Source organism: Sus scrofa, chromosome 14, assembly GCF_000003025.6.
Source record: "Sus scrofa isolate TJ Tabasco breed Duroc chromosome 14, Sscrofa11.1, whole genome shotgun sequence".
In the NCBI taxonomy this organism is placed as follows: domain Eukaryota; kingdom Metazoa; phylum Chordata; class Mammalia; order Artiodactyla; family Suidae; genus Sus; species Sus scrofa.
The window spans coordinates 75,907,013-75,926,479 of NC_010456.5; the positions used below are offsets into that span (position 1 = coordinate 75,907,013).

The window sequence follows — 19,467 nt, forward strand, 5'->3', positions numbered from 1 at the left end:
TCCTAATTTATAGTTTCTCTAATCAACCCTTTAGTTAATATTTTTATAGGCAAACTAAATAACAACATAAATAACTCTCATATATTTACCTCTCTCTATTCCCCTGCACCAGAAAGCAATATTTTTCAATGACCTTTTATTTTGTTTTTGTTTTCCGGCCATGCCTGCAGCATGGGGAAGTTCCAGGGCCAGGGATTAGAACCAAGCCACAGCCATGACAATGTGGGATCCTTAACCCACAGTGCCACTAAGGGAACTCCCAACCTTTTAAATGTTTTTCATTTTAGAGATCCAATAAATGGTACTTCTGTATCTGAGCTATAAGGTTTAAGAACGCATGGGATTTTACAGGATTCTTTTTTTTTTTTTTTTGTCTTTTTGCCTTTTCTTTGGGCCGCTCCCGAGGCATATGGAGGTTCCCAGGCTAGGGGTCGAATCAGAGCTGTAGCCACTGGCCTACACCAAAGCCACAGCAACTCGGGATCCGAGCCGTGTCTGCAACCTACACCACAGCTCACGGCAACGCCGGATCGTTAACCCACTGAGCAAGGGCAGGGACCGAACCAGCAACCTCATGGTTCCTCGTCGGATTCATTAACCACTGCGCCTCGACGGGAACTCCTTTACAGGATTTTTTAAAAAAGATTTAAATTGGGTTCACAACTGAAGTTAAAATCAATATTTAAAGTTTCTGTTTCAACTAGGAAAGTCAAGCTCCCTTAAACCAGAAACATTTTAAAAATAAATGTAGGCTGAGGGGAAGGTTTGAGAAAGAAATGAATCTTACTTATAATTAAATTGGTACCATTCTTCACTGACTTTTAAATTATGTACTTTAAACTGTATGCTATACCTTTCAACTATTTCAAACACTTTTAGTTAGCAATGCATATATTTCCCAATATAGGCTCTAAGGTCAGGATTCCTATTCCCAGAAGAGGAAAAACTTTTCCATGAGTGATACCAAGAGCCCACAATTTAGCAAAATTCATCAATAATATCCACTTTCATTTGGTGATCCCTTTAACAGGTAGAAGAATAAGCAAAAGGGTAAGGTCTCAAATATGAGACCAAATATGAGATCAAACACTTGACCACCAGCCAGTAATAAAAAATCAGCAATACCTCAGATGAAAGTGCCTTGGACAATAATGACACACAGGAGACACTTAAGAAATGGTACTTCCCTTTTTTTTTTTTTTTTTTTTGTCTTTTTGCCTTTTCTAGGGCTGCTCCTGCAGCATATGGAGGTTCCCAAGCTAGGGGTCTAATGGGAGCTGTAGATGCCGGCCTACACCAGAGCCACAGCAACTTGGGATCCAAGCCTCGTCCGCAACCTACACCACGGCTCAAGGCAATGCCAGATCCTTAACCCACTGAGCGAGGCCAGGGATCAAATCCGCAACCTCATGGTTCCTAGTCGGATTCGTTAACCATTGAGCCACAAAGGGAACTCCAAGAAATGTTACTTCTTGATGTGGAGCAAGAACTCAAGAATAGCTAGATTTGTTGCCAAGGGTATCTCAAGGGACATAGAAAAAGAAGAGACTTGGAGAATTGTGGGAAGCCAAGGCAACCTCAATTCTAGGTTAAGGCAGTGAGAAGGACCAATTAACCCAGTTTACTGGCAAACAGACGCAGAGTCTATAATTTAGAAATTTGAGTGGGAGAAGAAAGTGGATAGAGGCAGTGGAAGGGGAAGGGAAGAAGGAGAAAAAGTGAACATTAAATTATTCATACTTTCCTTGTTGCTGATAAATGCTGGTATTAACACACACATATCAACACAGTCTATATTTCTCCTTTTAAGAATTTGCAGTATCTTCTCTGGGTTGTATAAACTTGTTATATTAATGAAACTGTGTATTTCATAACAGGAATATCAGTAAGTATTAGAAGATTTTTAAAAAGCAGTAATATAAAAAGCAGCAATCCTTTAGAGACAAACTTTTTTTTTTTTTTTTTTTTTTTTTGTCTTTTTCCCTTTTCTTGAGCTGCTCCCGCAGCATATGGAGGTTCCCAGACTAGGGGTCTAATCAGGGCTGTAGCCACCGGCCTATGCCAGAGCCACAGCAACGCCAGATCCGAGCATCGTCTGCGACCCACACCACAGCTCATAGCAACACTGGATCCTTAACCCACTGAGCAAGGTCAGGGATCGAACCCACAACCTCATGATTCCTAGTCAGATTCGTTAACCAGTGAGCCACGACAGGAACTCCCAGAGACAAACTCTTAAAACTAAGTTTGTTTTCTAACTTGGAGACTGCTTACACTATACATGGGTAAGTTTTAAAGCCTGATTTCTACGTTTAAAGATATACTTGGACATATATGTAAAAACTTTAAAACTTTATACAATAATTAAAAGAACTAAAAAATGAGAGTTGGGACCTCAGTCAATTCTCTTCATTCAACTTCTGCATTTTAATAAACATTTCAATAGAAAATTTGTATTTTGATAAATAAACAAATAAGAGCTAAAAAACAAAGTCAAAGGAGCACTAAAGGGACAAACTGAATTGCTAGAATTAGCAAAATGCAAGGTCCTGCTCTATCAGGGCACTATATCCAAACACTAGTGATATAACACAATAGAAGGTAATATGAGAAAAATAATGTATCAATAGATACCTGTGTCACTTTTCTGTACAGCAGAAATTAAGAGAACACTGTAAATTAACTATAATAAAATTTTTTTAAAGAATTAGCAAAATGCAAATGCTCTACTAGTTGGCAATCCTTTTTGCTCCAAAACAAATTACAACTCTTTTTGATTTACACAGGATGTCCTGATAAGACAACTTTATTGTCTTTGCCACCCTAAGATACAAGTGGGAAATAAAAGTCTGCACAATATACATTTTAGATTTTTTAAGCTTAAATAAGGAATGTGAGGTATACCACACTATTCCAAAAGCAGAATTTGATGAAACTTCATTAAAGACTGAATTTTTAAAGCAAGTTATACTACTTGAAAAATAATCATTTAGAAAAAAAGCAGCATTCCCTTTAGACAAGGACATTTTTATACAAATTAAGAACCAATCACAGGTAGAAATTTTAAAAGTATCTCATTTGCAAGAGCACCAAATATATTAAATACCTGGGAATAAACTTTAAAAAACTTTAAAGTGACCCTAAAATTAACTCATAATGGATCAAAGATTATTTTTAAATTTAAAACTATAATCCTCTTAGGAAAAAAACCTTGATTAGGCATTTAGACATAACACCTAGGGAATAGTTTCTCAGATATGACATCTAAAGCACAAGAAGCCAAAGAAAAAATTAAATTGGACTTTATCAAATTTAAAACTTGTTCTTCAAGAGAGTGAAAAGACAACCCATAGTATGGGGAAAATATGTAAGTTATAGTTCTAACACAAGTTTAGAATATATACAGAACTCTTAGAACTCCATAATAAAGATGATCCAATTTTTAAATGGGACAAGGATTTGGAGACATTTCTCCAAAGAAAATACAAATGGCCAATAATTATATGAACAAACACAACACATCATTAGTCATTATGGAAATGCAAATCAAATACCACTCCACAGCCCCTAGGACAGTTGTAGTAAAAAAGAAAATAACAAGTGTTGACAGAGATGTGAGGAAATTGGAACACTCATACATTGCTGATGGGAAGGTAAAACGGCGTAGCTACTCTGGAAAACAGTTTTTCAGTTCCTAAAAAAATCAAACATAGAGATACCTACCATATGACCCAACAATTCCACTCCTGGGTCTATACCCAAAAAAATGAGAGCACACACCTACAGAAATACTCACACATGAATGTTCACAGCAGCATTGTCAAAAACAGCTGAAAAGGTGGAGACCCAAATGTCCATCAAATGATGAATGAATAAACAAAATATGGATATATCCATACAATGGAATACTATTTGGCCATAAAGAGAAATGAAGTACTGATACATGCTACAACACATATGAACCTCAAAAACATTATGCTAAATAAAAAAAACTCATTAGTGGTTGCCTAAGCCCGGGAGAGTGGAGAGTAACTGCTGATGAAACTGGGGTTTCTTTTGGAGTGATAAAAAAAGTTCTAAAATTGATTGTTGTGACAGTTGCAAAACTTTCAGCATGTATTTAAAGCCACTGAATTGTACACCTTAAGAGTTAAATTGTTTGGTAATGTAAATTATATTTCAAAAAAATGTTTTTAAAAAAGAAATCAACATAAATTCTCATTTCACTAGGTAAATCTAGGAGTAGGAATTCTAGGTTGTATGGTAAACATGTTTACCTCTATAAAGAACTGCCAAACCAGTTGTACTGCCATCAGCAGTGGATGAAAGCTCCAATTGCTTTACATTCTCATCAACATTTGGTATTGCTATTTTTTTCCTTCATTTTTCTTAATGTCTTAATTGTTTCACGAAGTATATATTGATATCTCATTGTGGATTTAATTTGCAATTCTGCAGTTACTACTGATGTTTAATGTCCTTTGGTATGTTTATTTGCTGTCCATATATCTTCTTTAGTAAAGTTACTATTTAAATCTTTTGTCAATATTTTGATTAGGTTGTTTACTTACTATTGAATTTTGTGAGTTCTTTACATACTCTGGATGGAAGGCTTTTGTCAGATATGTGATAGGGGAATATTTAGTCCCAGTCTGTGACTTGTCTTTTCACTCTCATAACACTATTTCAAATACTAGTTCTTAATTTTGATGAAATTGAATTTACCAATTTATTAATTTATGGATTATGCTTTTGGTGTTCAATATTTTGGTAACTTAAGAAATCTCTGCCTAACCCAAGATCAAGAAGATTTTGTCTTATATTTTCTTTAAATTATTTTCTAGCTTTAGGTCTTATCTCGGGGTCTATGAACCATTTCAAACTAGTTTTTGGATAAAGTGTGAGGTCTTTTTGCATTAAGGCTGTAAAAAAGAAAAATATTCTAGGGAGTTCCTGTTGTGGCATAGTGGAAACGAATCCGACTGGTATCCATGAGGATGCGGGTTTGATCCCTGGCCTTGCTCAGTGGTTCGAGGATCTTGCAGTGAGCTGTGGTGAAGGTTGCAGACGAGGCTCTGATCCTGAATTGCTGTAGCTGTGGCAGAGGCCAGCAGCTGTAGCTCTGATTAGACCCCTAGCCTGGGAACTTCCATATGCCACAGATGCAGCCCAAAAGAAAAAAAAAAAGCCAAAAAATATTCTATTTTGATGTTTGAGTGATGACTCTCTTAAAGCCCCACTTTCCTCTCCCTTTTGCCCCAGATCTGAGTAAGTCAATAAAAAAAGCAAGCCATTCCCTCCTTTGGTATCAGTTGGAAGTTAAAACCATGTAAATCTTACACATGGGAACTAGCACATGGGTTTATCCTTCTAGTCACAATAAAAATTAAACCCAACCACCCTGCTTCATTTTGCTTCATTCTGGATTAAACCTAAACCCTGTCCTTGAGGAATCCTTTTGCAGTTGACTGTATAAGTAAGCTTTATTTCACATTTCAAATCCATTGGTGCATTTGTTTTATGTTTGTTTGTTTTGTCTTTTTAGGGCCAAACCCACAGCATATGGAGGTTCCCAGGCTAGGGGTTGAATTGGAGCTACAGCTGCTGGCCTACACCACAGCCACAGCAATGTGGGATCCGAGCCTTGTCTGCGACCTATACCACAGCCCACGACAATGCTGGATCCTTAACCCACCGAGCAAGGCCAGGGGTCGAACCCACATCCTCATGGATACTAATCGGGTTCATTAGCCACTGAGCCACAATAGAACTTCCCTTGGTGCATTTGTGTCATTTGTCCCAACACTTACATAAATTCCTGGGCAAGGGGCTGCCCAGTGCCTGATTTAGCATATAAGGTACCCAAATAAGAGATTTTTTGAACATCCAACTATTCTGGATTATACTTTCTGTATTGAATTGCCTTAATATCTTTGTCAAAAACAAACTGTTTTGTGTATCTTCTCTTTTTTCTCCAGTACCACACTGTCTTAAGTACTGCAGCTATACAGTAAGTTGAAATCAGCAGTGAGTTTTACAACTTTTTTGCTCTTTTTCAAAATTATTTTGCCTTTTCTAGTTCATTTTCCATATCAATCTTAGAATAAGATTGTCGGTTTCTGTAAGAAATCCTGCTGGCATTTGAAATGGAACTGCATTAAAGTTATAGGTCAGTTTGGGACAAAAGGATATCTCAATGATATTGAGTCTTCCAATCCATGAATATGGTATATTTCATCATTTGTTTAGGTCTTCTCTAGTTTCTCTTATCACTGTCTTATAATTTTCATTATACAAATCCTGCACATATTTTGTAAAGTTAATACTAAATATTTCATGGGTTTGGGTGCTATTGAGATGGTACTTTTAAGTTCCAAGTATTCATTGTTATTATACAGAAATAGATCTTCTGTCCTTCAACCTTGCTGAATTCACTTATTAGATCTAGAGCTTTTTTGAACAACCTTTCAGACTTTCTGAATAAACATTCTGTCCATGAGTAGAGACAGTTCTTGCTCTTTGAAACGCACTTTTAAAAGAATGAACACAAGCCACACTCTGGTAAAAATATTTCCCTATCACATATGTAGCTATTCCACTCCTAAATATTTATGCAAGAGAAAAGAAAGTATACATCCCTCCAAAGGCTTATGTGTGAATGCTCATTACAGCTTTATTTATAATAGTTAAAAGCTGAAAATAACCCAAATGTCCACCAACTAGTAAATGGACCAAAAAAATTTTTGTAGTATATCCATAAAATATAATGCTACTTAACAATAAAAAGGAATGAGGATATAACAGTATGGATAAATTTCAAAATAATTATGCCGAGTGTAAGAAGTCAGATACCCACAAAAAAAGTACATACTGCATGTTCCATTTACAGAGAACTCTAGAAAATATAAACAAATATTTTTTTGGCTGTGCCCATGGTATGCAGTTGTCCCTGAGATGGGACTGAGCCTGAGCCACAGCAGTGACAATACCAAATCCTTAACCACTAGGCCACCTGGGAACTCCCCAAATAAATCTGTCAGAAAAAGATCAATGGTTACCCAGAGATGAGGAAAGGACAGGAAAGGAGCAGGAGGGAGGGACTATGAAGGGTCAAGAGGAAACTCTTGAAGTTGTTGAATATGTTCCTTATCTTGACTGTGTCTACAATCTCATAGGTGTACACTTTTGTCAAAATTTACTAACTGTACACTGCAAATATGTGCAGTTTACTATGCACCAAGTACACCTCAATAAAGCAGTTACAATACACCAATTACTTTATTAGTAATCATCCTTTATGTCTTACATTAGTGTGTTATTTACTTATAAAACACTGCCACTTAGTAACTGTGATTACTGTTAACAAATAATACCATTACTTAAGATTTTTCAAAAATTCAAACACAGTAGGAAGTTATCTTATGGTGCAGCAGGTTAAGGATCCAGCAATGTCACTGCAGTAGCTTGGACTGCTGCTGTGATGTGGGTTTCATCACTGGCCTGGGAACTTCCACATGCCCCAGGTGTGGCCAAAACAAAACAAAACAAAAAATCCTTGTCACAGCAGTAACAATGCCAGATCCTAAGCCACTAGGCTACCAGCCTTGGGGATCCAGTGTTCAGTGTTGTCACTGCAGTGGCTTGGGTCTCTGCTGTGTCTCAGGTTCAATCCCTGGCCCAGGAACTTTCACATGCCATGGGTGAAGCCAAAAAAAAATAATAATAATACAGAGAGAAAGAAAACTGGTTAAAGTTTGCCATAGCTAAACAACTGGATAAAATAAACCACTAAATTACAGCCTTTTCCTCACACATATAATGGAGCAACAGTTCAAATGTCCAACAAGAGAGAAAGGGTAAGGATATTAATTTGATATATTATAACATCACTATTCAAATGAAAAACATGTAAACCAAAACATGGACACATTTACATAAAACACTAAGCAGGATGGGGAAGAAGTCCAAGAAAATACTCATTCACTTATGACAATTATGTAAGAAGAATAAATCTCTATACTGCATTTTTTGCCAAAGCAAAACAAAATATACCAATAGTCATACTGACCATCCAAAGCAAGATTAGGAAAAGGAATGTTTGTCATCATATTAAGTTCAAGTGCTGGTGTAACCTTAATGAAGTCCTTTGAGTTTCTTTAGTTTTTATTGAGGCACAATATTTGGCTAGAGGAAAGCTAATGAGAGGATAGCTTAAATTCATACAAATAAATTTCATTGAGTAGAAATATGAATGAAGATTTAACTAGTTTCACAAATATACACACTTTATTTGGCTTTTTTCTAATATATTCATTTATTACACACACATGCACCATTATGATGTAATTACAAGATTCGGGATCTCCCTGTAAGAAGAGCAATAAAGCATAATGCCAAGGGCTTGTGCAATTTATTTTTCTTTACCTTCAAGTATTTTCCACTTGAACCAAAGATATGTTACAATATATAGGGGGGTCAGGGGAGGCCAATATGATATATGATTACCTAGGCAATTTAGTAATTCAACAATTCTCCAACTATCTTATAAACTTTTGTTAAACCCCTTTTTAGCAAAAGTTTATTTGGGTCATCTACACAATCAAATCCAGTCAGACTTACAAGCTCAGACCAACTTTCAAAAAATACTCAAGAAATCCTGCATCAAGATACCTATATGCCCTTAAAGATTAACTCTGTATCTCTTTTATTTTTTAGTTCTCATAGGGTTAGGGTTTTAGTTTAAAGATGCACTTTTGGAGGGAGAGAGTATCTGTAACTGATGACTAAAATTCTACACATATGTGTGTACTTGCATAGAATTTAGTCACCCAGGGTCCACCCCTTCTTTCAGATTCTCCGTGGACCTCATGACCTCAAAATAGGTTTAGAATTGCTACTATGAATCTCACAGGGGCACTTTTCAAATTTAAGCGATGTAAGTATATGCCAGTTGATAACTACTAAGTAAAATAAGGCATTACTTCTACAGAAGTGAAGGCTCACAAGCTTTATGGCTGCATCTCTGGAATAAAAGAGGAGCTTAAGGAGTTCTCATCATGGTGCAGCGGAAACAAATCTGACTAGTATCCACGAGGAGGCAGGTTCGATCCCTGGCCTTGCTCAGTGGGTTAGGGATCCAGCGTTGCCACGAGCTATGGTGTAGGTCGAAGATGAGGCTTGGATCCCACATTGCTATGGCTGTGCTGCACGCTGGCAGCTGTATCTCCAATTCAACCACTAGCCTGAGAACTTCCATATGCCTCAGGTGTGGCCCTAAAAAGCAAAAAAAAAAAAAAAAAAAAAAAAAAAAAAGAGCTTGAATATATTTGCCCTGTGAAAGATACTTGCCAGTACACAACCCCCTCTGCAGTATTAGAAAAGGTCAACATCTCCTTACCAAAAAGCCAAGATTCGCTTGTAACAGCCTGGACTACCCTGGTAAGATGAATTCTCTCTTTTTTTTTTTTTTTTTTTTTTGCCTCTTACGGTACCACCTGAGGCATATGGAAGTTCCCAGGCTAGGGGTTGAATCAGAGCTGTAGCTGACAGCCTACACCACAGCCACAGCAGCTGGGGATCTGAGCCTTATCCACATCCTACACTATAGCTCACAGCAATGCCGAATTCTTAACCCACTGAGTGAGGCCAGGGATCAAACCTGCATCCTCATGGATACTAGCTGGGCTCATTACAGCTGAGCCGCAACGGGAACTTCCTAATGCTTTATTTTTTTAGTAGAATTTTACACTGTCTAAATTTTTCTGCAGTAATTAAGTGTTGCATATTTTTTTCAATCTGTTTTTTGGCCACGCCCATGATATGTGGAAGTTCCCGGGCCAGGGACTGAACCCATGCCACAGCAGCAACCTTAGCCACTGCAGTGATAACACTGGATTCTTAACCTGCTGCACTGAAAGGGAATGCCTTTCATCTGTTTTTTTCACTACATGTTTCCAAGATACAAAATGGTCAACACCATTATCTGCCTACCAAAGTCCCTGGCTTTCAGTACCTCAAAATACAACTCATTTAAAGACATCAAATAGCATTATTCACCTAAAGACACAAAGCAGTCCTTTCCCTAGTAACTAAGTTCAATCTCAAAGAAGCATTTGGCATCAGCTATCAGCTACCAAGGGACTGAAGGCATAATGTTCCAAAACCAAAACTGACATGACTTTTAAAGGTAAGTGACAAAACCTACACTTCTCACAGAAAGAAAAGGTAAAATGTGAAGTTCACAGTTAAGATTTAGAAATTATATTCACAGGCTAAAAGTCAAAGTTAAACAAAAATCACTGAATGTCTACTCAAATTTTAAATCAAGGCAAAACATACTCAAGGTTATTGACTTTCAGCTAAAATATTTCCTGCCTAAGGTATCCATTTTTTTCATAGATACTTGATGAGAAAAATCCCTTTAAAATGTTTTATATATTAGATTCCAATGTTCCAGCTACAAGGACAGTATATTTCTTATTATTTTAGATAAAGACTAGCCTCATTCATAAGCTACATCTAAATCTAAAAGGGGAAATACTTTCTTCCCAAAACCTGTATCAAAAAAAAAAGAGCCTAAAGTTGATGAAAGAACACTGCTGCCACGTCTTTCCCTTCCCCCACTCAGAAGTGACTATTTCATCCCTTCAGAGTGCATTCCAAGGGAAAGTCCAAGAGCCACAGCTCTTAGAGAAACAAGAAACAGTTAAGTTGAAACTGGCAAGCCTCGTTGGCCTTTTAGATCAATTCCTAAAAGGAAATCTAGGTTCTTCGTCCCTTAAAGCAAACAGTGCAAAATTCCAAGAATCTTCTCCACTCTGTCGGAACGCCAAAGACGTTAGTGTCTAAAAACTGAACTGTATTTAATACATTCGATGACTGAGGAGAAATAGTCTCATACTTATGATACCACTCTTCCTCCCCCTTAAAACATACATCTGGGGGCCATTCGCTTAACTCAAAGTTCTCGCACAAACACAGAATTCGATTTCCTGATGGACTTTTAAAAGCATCAGATTCTGCTGTGAAAGAGCAGAGGGGGGTGGGGAGGGAGAGAAGCTCATGTACCTTTAAAATTTTTATGTGGCAGAAGGAAGGAAGAAGACTAGCTTCCCGGTTGACTGAGAATCTGACAGCCGACTTCCCTACCCAGCCGCCCGAAACTCGCCGCCCGGGGCTACGTCTAACTGCTCGGGCTGCACCGCTGCGCGCAACAGATGAGCCTGAACTTCCCCGGGTATGTCCGCTTCCTAGACCCGACAACTCTTCCGCGGGGTAAAAACGCCCGAGTGCTTCGGCGTGAGCTCTAAGCTTTAAAATCAGTTCTCCACTGCCACATGCTAACCATCTGCTGATTTGGAGGCCGAAAACCGTCGCGTACCCGTCAGCTTTGCAAGCGAGGACCAGGTAAGAGTGGAGCTCGGGAAAATCAACAGGGTTACCCCTCCTCGGGAAGGAATATTCAAGAAAGTACTGGTTCCCGGGGCGGAGACAGAGGCTGCCGCAGCCCCAACAGTCGGGGACGCCAATCTGGGAGGAGGTGGGAAGGGGAGCACCGAGGAGGGCGGAAGGGCCTCTGGGACAACCAGGAGGCGCGGGGCGCTGGACCTGGGGAAGGTACAGAGGAGAAGGTACTGCGGTAGTAAACCAGGGAACCCCTGCCCCCGAGCCATCCCACCAGAGAGGGCAGGGACCAGACCCCCCAGAGCCATCCGAGAAGGGCCGCGGCTGCCCAAGAACTTCAGCCTCAGTAGCCAACGACTACCCAAGGACTTCATCCTCATTCTCCAAGGTCGGAGAAGCGTCTCACCTGAGAAGTGGCAGGGGAGGGCTGCGCGTTCTCCAGTCCTCGACCGCCTTCAGTCAAGCCGGCTCCCTTCTCTAAGCCCGCTGGTGGCTTGACTGGGCAGCAGAGGGAGCCAGTTAGCCCTTTTATAACCTCTAGGCCGCGACGGCAGCGCTAGGGAGGAGGCAACTGCAACCCTCGCTACGTGAGCTCGATCACACCAGCGCCCAGGCGTTTGCGCAGGCGCCCAGCCCAGGCCCTCGCCCCCACCCTTTGCCCACGTCCCACGCCCCAGACTCCCCACCAGCTGGTGAAGTCCGGAGCCGAGGGGAGGGGCCGGCGGGCGGGCGTGTGGTGTAGCGCGCCTGCGCAGGGTCCTCGCCACGCCCTTGTTACCGTGGTTACTCCGGATTTGCCCCACTCCTTTCAACAGGTTGTTTAGCGCCTGGGTTACGCCATCAGCCTCAGGCTGGGACGTCGGAACTCCCAGCAGGGAACTATATTAAATATAAGAATAAGAACATGGGAGTAGAAAATAAGGCAGAAAAGAAGAATCGGGTGGAAAATAACACCGTACCTCATGTCTTGGTATCTCAGCTGTCTTGGTCCTGAGGCTTTTTACTTTACGAACCTCCTTCCTTCACCTACACTCATATGTACCTCGCTCTATCGCTTATCTTTATACTTTATCACTAGATAGTGCACTGCACGCTCTGGAAATTTTCTGGGTTCACTTCCCAGCTCAGTCTCGTAAAACTCTGGGCATTAACTTCTCTGTATCTCAGCTTCCTCTTTTGCAAAATGCGAATGACGTTAGGTAACTCTTAGGATTGTTATGAGAATTAAATAATGTGCGTAAAGCATTTAGCACATGCCTAGCACACAGAAAGGGTTTGGTAAATATTAGATTGTGTTATAGCATGTGAGGAATCCAGTGTTGTGTTTGGTCATAGTCCAACCTTTGTCTTAGTCATTATCGTCCTAAAAGAAAGCTTTAGTATCAGGCAGCAGACAATGAAGGAGAAAGGGAAGAAAGCGAAAGTGTCCGTGAAAGAGAAGACTTGTCTCAGACTTGGTAATCATTAAAAATTGTTTTTTCTAAAGTTTTCCATGAATGCTAAAAAGCATAGCAATAGTTAACATTTAACTCTTATCTAGGAGTTGGGGTTGATTATTACAGATACAGCAATAGTCAAAGAGGGGGTACTTTTCAGAACCCTAGGGAACATAATATAGTGATATAGTGACCCACTAATCAGCAGTTCTTAAAGTGCGGTCTCCAGGTTCACAGGGCAAAATTATTTCATACTGAATCGAAAAACAATGGAATTTTCCAGAGACTACATGTCCTGTGATAGTGCAACAGATTGCATGCAGAAGAATGAGAATCTTCTATTAGGCTAGATACTAAAGAAATTTGCAGAAATGTAAAATGTCATTCTTCTCACCAAATTCTTTTTGCTCTGAAAAATGGTTATTTTTCATTAAAAAATGTTATTTATATTAACATGTAACAGATTTATTATTTATTGTTTTTAAATGAATTAATATTTTGCATGTTTGTTTTACTCCTAATACAGCAAATGTTGATAGATATGATATGATCCACATAAAAGCTTTCTGGAGTCCTCAGTGCTTTTTAGGAGTGTGAAACAATTATGAGAACAAGTGTTTCAGAACCACTAGTCTAAACAAACAGCAGGGAGCACTTTGACACAGGAGGCAAAGATCTCTTCCTCAAATCTTTGTCTCAAGTGAAGCTGTAATCAGTCTATCCACTGCCCCTATATAGAGCAGACTCTGAAAATTGCAATTCACCCTGTAAATTAAATAGCTCCAGACCTTAAGGGAGATTTACTGTGAAGATAAGAAAGCTTAGCTTCAGGGGCCATCATTTACACTAGCCCTTTCCAAGACCCTGGAAGGAGCCCCAGCAATATGCTCACACAGCCATATGCTTTTGTAAAATTTTTAAAAGTAAAAATTTTAACTGCAGTCTTTAGACTGCTAATTCTTTCCTCACTGATTTTCCCTCTGTCCTGCTTGCCCTTGTCAGATGGCGTTGGAATGCCTAGAAGTCGTTTTTAAAATTTAACCAAAGGGAATTTGAGTTAGAATACATTTGGTTTGAGTTTAGTGGGATATATTTTTGTAATTCACAGTCACTTCCATGTATAGTTATTTTCAGCTGTCCCATTATATGAGTGGCATCCAAGAAGCCTCCTACCACCCGTTGTGCTGACCCACCCAGCACTGTAAAACAAAGGTACAGGGCCAGACATCATATTCAGATTTGAATGTGTCCTGTGTGCTAGCATCAAAAATATATGGATAGGGAGTTCCTGCAGTGGCTCAGCAGTTAATGAATCTGACTAGCATCCGTGAGGACACCCTTGCTCAGTGGGTTAAGGATCCAGCATCGTGATGAGCTGTGGTGTAGGTCGAAGATGCAGCTTGGATCCGGCATTGATGTGACTGTGGCATAGGCCGGCATCTGCAGCTCCAATTCGAACCCTAGCACGGGAATTTCCATACGCCACATGTGCAGCCGTAAAAAGACAAAAGAAAAAAAAAAAAAAAAACACAATAGATAGTAGAGGAGAAGCAAAACTTTAAGGAGCCTAAAGATAATCTGTAAGAAAATCTTCCAGTTATTGGATGTATAAATTTTTAATTATTTAGTGCTTATCAATGCTTGGCCAATAAAAGGAAGTTCTTCTTTTGTGAGAATTTAATGAGATTCACAGCAAACTGGTTAGAATGTCATCAGTTTAAAGAAAACTGATGTGCCCTAAATTCTTTTTTTGTTTGTTTGTTTACTTGAAATATCTCTTTAATGAGAGAGAGGTAATTAATATACTTCATTATTTTTGTAAGCCTTAGCTTTATACTTTGTGGAAAAACAAAAGTTTAAAGATGTGACTTTACTGGCTGTTACAGGTTTAAAAAAAAAGTGACTGCCCAAATATGAGAGAACTAAATGGAAGATGTGAGGTATGTTTGCACCTACGGGACACTCTGGACATTCATTGTTCAATCCTTTATATCAACCATGATAAAGTTTTCCTTAAAATTGCACTAATAAAATTTCTTTTGTCCTTATTTAACAAAATGTTCTTGCAATCTAATCAGAAGACATCAACTTTTTAATATTTTTAACAAATAGGTTAAAAACTCACTGAAATACTTCATCTGGAAGATTTTTGAACAGGTTAAAAATGTTCCCATTTTTTAATATGCACATAGGAGTTTTTATCGCTAACATATCATTTTCAACAACAGTATACACAATGGTAAAATATTTCCAAATATCCATTTTCAAAATACACGATTTACTCTTGAGAATCACATTAGTTCTTACTTAAAGTTAAAAATGTCAACTTTACCTTTACAGATTATGTTTATTACGTCAAAAATATCTGCCAAACATTAATAAAAAAAAAAAAAAAAACTGCCAACTAGCAAACCACCGACAGCCACATGCCTCAGAAACTGTGAATTTGCAATACTAGTCTTATGGCAAAAACACTGAATACCCTGTCTCTTAAGTTGTAAAACCCTTTATTTTACAAAACGTGACTAGTACATACGAAACTTGCTCACAATTACTTCTGCTTCCATTACAGAATGAAGAGTCTTGTGTATTTAAAAATTCTGTGTTTGTTCTATTACTGTATTTGTTTTAAAAGTTATCCTCATCAATGTCATCTTCTAAAACTTTATGTCCTCCAGCAATGACTTCTTCGTAATGATAGCTTGCCCGTAAAGGGAGTAGAAATGAAAATCACCCTGGATCTATCTCTGTAAGTTTACCCTGGACTTCCTTTTATATTCTGCTCAAAATGACTGCTACATCAAGGGTTACACTAATACTATTTTCTCATAAGACATTCTTCTTATTACATAAGTCACTGAGCATTAAAAATAGCTTCTCTAGTCCATTTTTCTTTTAGAGGTTCACTAAGAAAGTGGTCCTGGATACATTCCATTACTGAGTATAAGTAGCGAATTCCATAGGCTGAGACATGCCAGAAACATCTGTACTTCAACTGCTCAGTAAACCACACACATTATCTCATTTCTCCTAATACTTGTTTCCTCAACTTTTCAGTGATGTTTTCAAGGCATCCTCCAGCAGTATTCGTTTTGGGTCTCTCTCTCTCTCATTAGACTGTACACTCTTTGAAGTCCCTGACTTTTCCAGGAATTAGCACAATGTTGATTCATAGTTTAGTAACTTTTTTTTTCTTTGTGCTTAGTCTAGAGCCACTTGCTCATAGGGTACCTTATACAGAAGCCTGGAACCCAGCACCTCAGACTAGTGTTCCTGTTGCGAAATGGCTGTGGCTGACATTTCAGCTCCATGGGCCATGTGCAAAAGCCCTGAATTCTGGGTTTTTGTTTTGTTTTTTTTTAATTGGCTTTTTAGAGCCAAACCTGAAGTATATGGAGGTTCCCAGGCTAGGTGTCGAATTGGAGCTACAGCTGCCAGCCTACACCACAGCCACAGCAGCATCAGATCCAAGCCATGTCTATGACCTACACCACTGCTCACAGCAACACGGGATCCTTAACCCACTGAGAGAGACCAGGGATTCAACCCACAACCTCATGGTTCCTAGTCAGGTTCATTTCCACTGTGCCACGACAGGAATGCTGCCCTGAACTTTAAGTCAGACAAATGATCCTATTTGAGATTTTCCCAAATGTAACAACAATCCTGAAAATTTACATGACATGATCAATGATGAGTTGTGAAACTGAAAGAAACTTCTAACTTAACCCTATTAATATCATTTGGTTGCCCAAAAAGGACATTACATATCAAATCTACATGACTACTCAGCCCAATTATCCCTGCTTAGTTAGAATGAGATGAGAGATACCTTGAGGAGAGTAGAAAGGGAATGACATTACTCCCCTTTGAATGGTCAAACATTAGACCATTAGACCGCCATTAAATCTCTTCTTTTAGAATCTGCTGTTGCTGCAGCTGGCATTCAGTTCCTGGCCAGGAAATTTCCATATGCCATGAATGTGGCCATAAAGAGAAAAAAAAGAATTCTTTTACATTTGAAAAACTCATCAATCAAAAATATTTCTTTTAAAAATATTAAAAGCCCTTTATTCTTAGGAAAAGGTTGTGTAGCTATGATAATAACTAATGAGCAGAAGTGATTCTATTTTTTAATTTTTTTTTACGGCCACACCCATGGCATATGGAAGTTCCCAGCTTCCTGGGCCAGGGATTGAATTGGATTGAATCTAAGCCACACCTTCGACCTCTGTTGCAGCTGTGGCAACACCAGATCCTTTAACCTGCTGTGCTGAGCTGGGGACAGAACCCGTGCCTCCACAGCCACCCGAGCTGCTGTAGTTGGATTCTTAACCTACTGCACCAGAGCAGAAACTCCAAACAGAAGTGATTTTAAACTCAATTAATAGATAGATGGCCACTCAGCCTTGTGAACAAGCCTCTAAAAAACTAGCCTGTCAGTGACAGCCTCCCACTTTTTAAAGTTAGCCAAAACAGCAACAGCTTGACTCAAGTGAACACGTCTCTAGTGAAATTCAGCCAGTTGTCAACAGTCTCTCCAGCAAAGCAATCATGCTTCCACAGCTGTTGTCAGCCGGCTTTCACCTTTGAAAGGCAGCCAAACCCTGAACTCCATCTTTCACAAAAACTAAATAAGATCAGCAGAGAAACTGTCAAACAAGCATAGTGATTTTCTACACATAGAAAATAATAAATCAACTTTTTAGTTCAGATTTTAAATGAGTTTTTTCCCTCGATATTAAGCGCCTTTTTTGTGTGCCGAACAAAAAGGGAAGTCAAAACATAAGACACAGATCCTGTTATCAAAGGCATCCATACAAATGAAACAATTAGAAATCATTTTAGAGAGTGTATAGTAGTGAATGTGTTGTGAGGATTATAAAATACTATATACTTGTGAGTTAAGAGAATGAATAAATTTGAACTAGATGAAATAGGAAATGGTGGGTAGGTTTTTTAACAGGGAATTAAGATGATGTAAGCAATATTTTAGAAATAGTATGCTATGTGAATCAGAAGTGGCATCTAGATTAGTAATCTAAGATTCATTGAATATTTAAGGAAGGCCTACCATTGGGTCTAAGTCACTGCCTACTGTGTTGTAGAAGAGCGAACTTTAATTAGTCTCTGCTTTAAAAAAGTTTATAACAAGAGTTCCCATTGTGGCTCAGTGGAAAGAGCCCGACTAGTATAACTAGTATCATGAGGAAATGGGTTCAATCCCTGGCCTCACTGAGTGGGTTAAGGATCCAGTGTTGTGTCGAGCTGTGATGTAGGCCAGCAGCTGCAGCTCCGATTCAACCCCTAGCCTGGGAACTTCCATATGTCACAGGTGCAGCCCTAAAAAGAAAAAAAAAAAAAAGTTTCATAACCTTATTGAATAGAGTTAAAACCCGTACTTGTGGCAGTGGGAATTCAATCAACATTTCCCTGTTTAGCCGAACAATGCTAAGTGATGGGTATATATTTCCTGCCGTCATAGTACTTAGAGTCCTTTTAAGGAAATTAACAATACACTTAAATAAATATGCGACAAAGGAAAATGACAAGGTGCTATGGAAGAGGATAATAGGAAGGCCGTAGTTTAGATTTATAACAACACAAGGAAAGTGTCTTTGAAGAAGTAACAAACTGAGACCTGAGTTAGCCAGCTGACATGCATGAATAAAAGCATTCATTCTAAAGAGAGAGAACATCGTGTGTGTGGATCCTGTGGCAGGAAAAAGATTGGTTCATTTGAGAGGCAAAAGAAATTCAGTGTGATTGTCCTGCATAAGCAAGGGAGAAAATGGTATGATTGGTATGCAAAGGCTAAATCATGCAGGGCCTGCTCAGTACTGTAATAAATACAATGTGAAGGCATTGAAGTATTTTAAACAGTGGAGTAATATGTTATTCACCATTAACAAAGTAAAATCATAATATGAAAATGTGAATTTTCCATGTCACTAGACATGGAATGGGCCTAGAACTAGGGGTGTTAGGGACTTCCTTCTTAATCGTAGTAGAGACATGAAAGTCAAGAGATGAGGTATTCTAGAATGTAGCTGAAACTAGAAACCATTCCAGTCAACTAACAATCTGTCATTGTAGCATTGTGGAAAGAGGCTGCAATAAGGTAACCAGACCACCTCCATCACGTGGCTTCAATAAGGACACTCACCTTGACAGGCAGAGTAATGGCCCCTCAAAGATGTTCACATCCTAATCCCTAGAATCTGTTGATATGCTACTTTACACGGCAAAAGAACTTTGCAGATATAATTAAGAATCTTTATATGGGGAAACTAGCCTGGATTATCCAGGTGGGCCCAATATGATTAAATGGATTCTCTAAAGCTGAGAACCTTTCCTGGCTGTGATCAGAAAAAAGAGATGTGAGAATGGAAGCAAGGTCAGATATACAATACGTTGCTGATTTGAAAATGGAGATAGAGGTGCCTTTAGAAAGCGGAAAAGGCAAAGAATTGAATTCTCTGATAGAGCCTCCAGAAAAGAAAGCAGCCCTGATAATGCCTTTTATGTTAGCCCAATCAGATCACTCAGATTTCTGACCTACTATAAGAGAATTAATTTGTGTTAAGTCATTAAGTGTGAGGTAATTTGTCACAGCAGCAGCAAGAAA

The 19,467-nt window shown here is 38.9% G+C and overlaps 2 protein-coding genes across 15 annotated transcripts in view; one reads left to right on the forward strand and one right to left on the reverse strand.

Annotated features, from left to right (window-relative positions):
* Positions 1 to 12,109, reverse strand: part of P4HA1 (prolyl 4-hydroxylase subunit alpha 1) — a 91,915-nt gene extending 79,806 nt beyond the window's left edge. Inside the window, exon 1 of one of the 2 annotated variants that reach the window (XM_005671052.3) lies at positions 11,810 to 12,109. The gene's annotated coding sequence lies outside the window, so the exon portion shown is untranslated. 2 annotated transcript variants of the gene reach the window in all.
* The window catches only part of NUDT13 (nudix hydrolase 13), a 40,132-nt gene continuing 31,708 nt past the window's right edge, over positions 11,044 to 19,467 (forward strand). For 7 of the 13 annotated variants that reach the window (XM_021074339.1, XM_021074328.1, XM_021074340.1 and 4 more), the window contains exon 1: positions 11,136 to 11,406. The gene's annotated coding sequence lies outside the window, so the exon portion shown is untranslated. Of the gene's footprint in view, positions 11,407 to 14,725; positions 15,589 to 19,467 lie in introns of all 13 variants that reach the window. The other 6 variants (XM_021074324.1, XM_021074325.1, XM_021074326.1 and 3 more) reach the window with 6 other exon arrangements.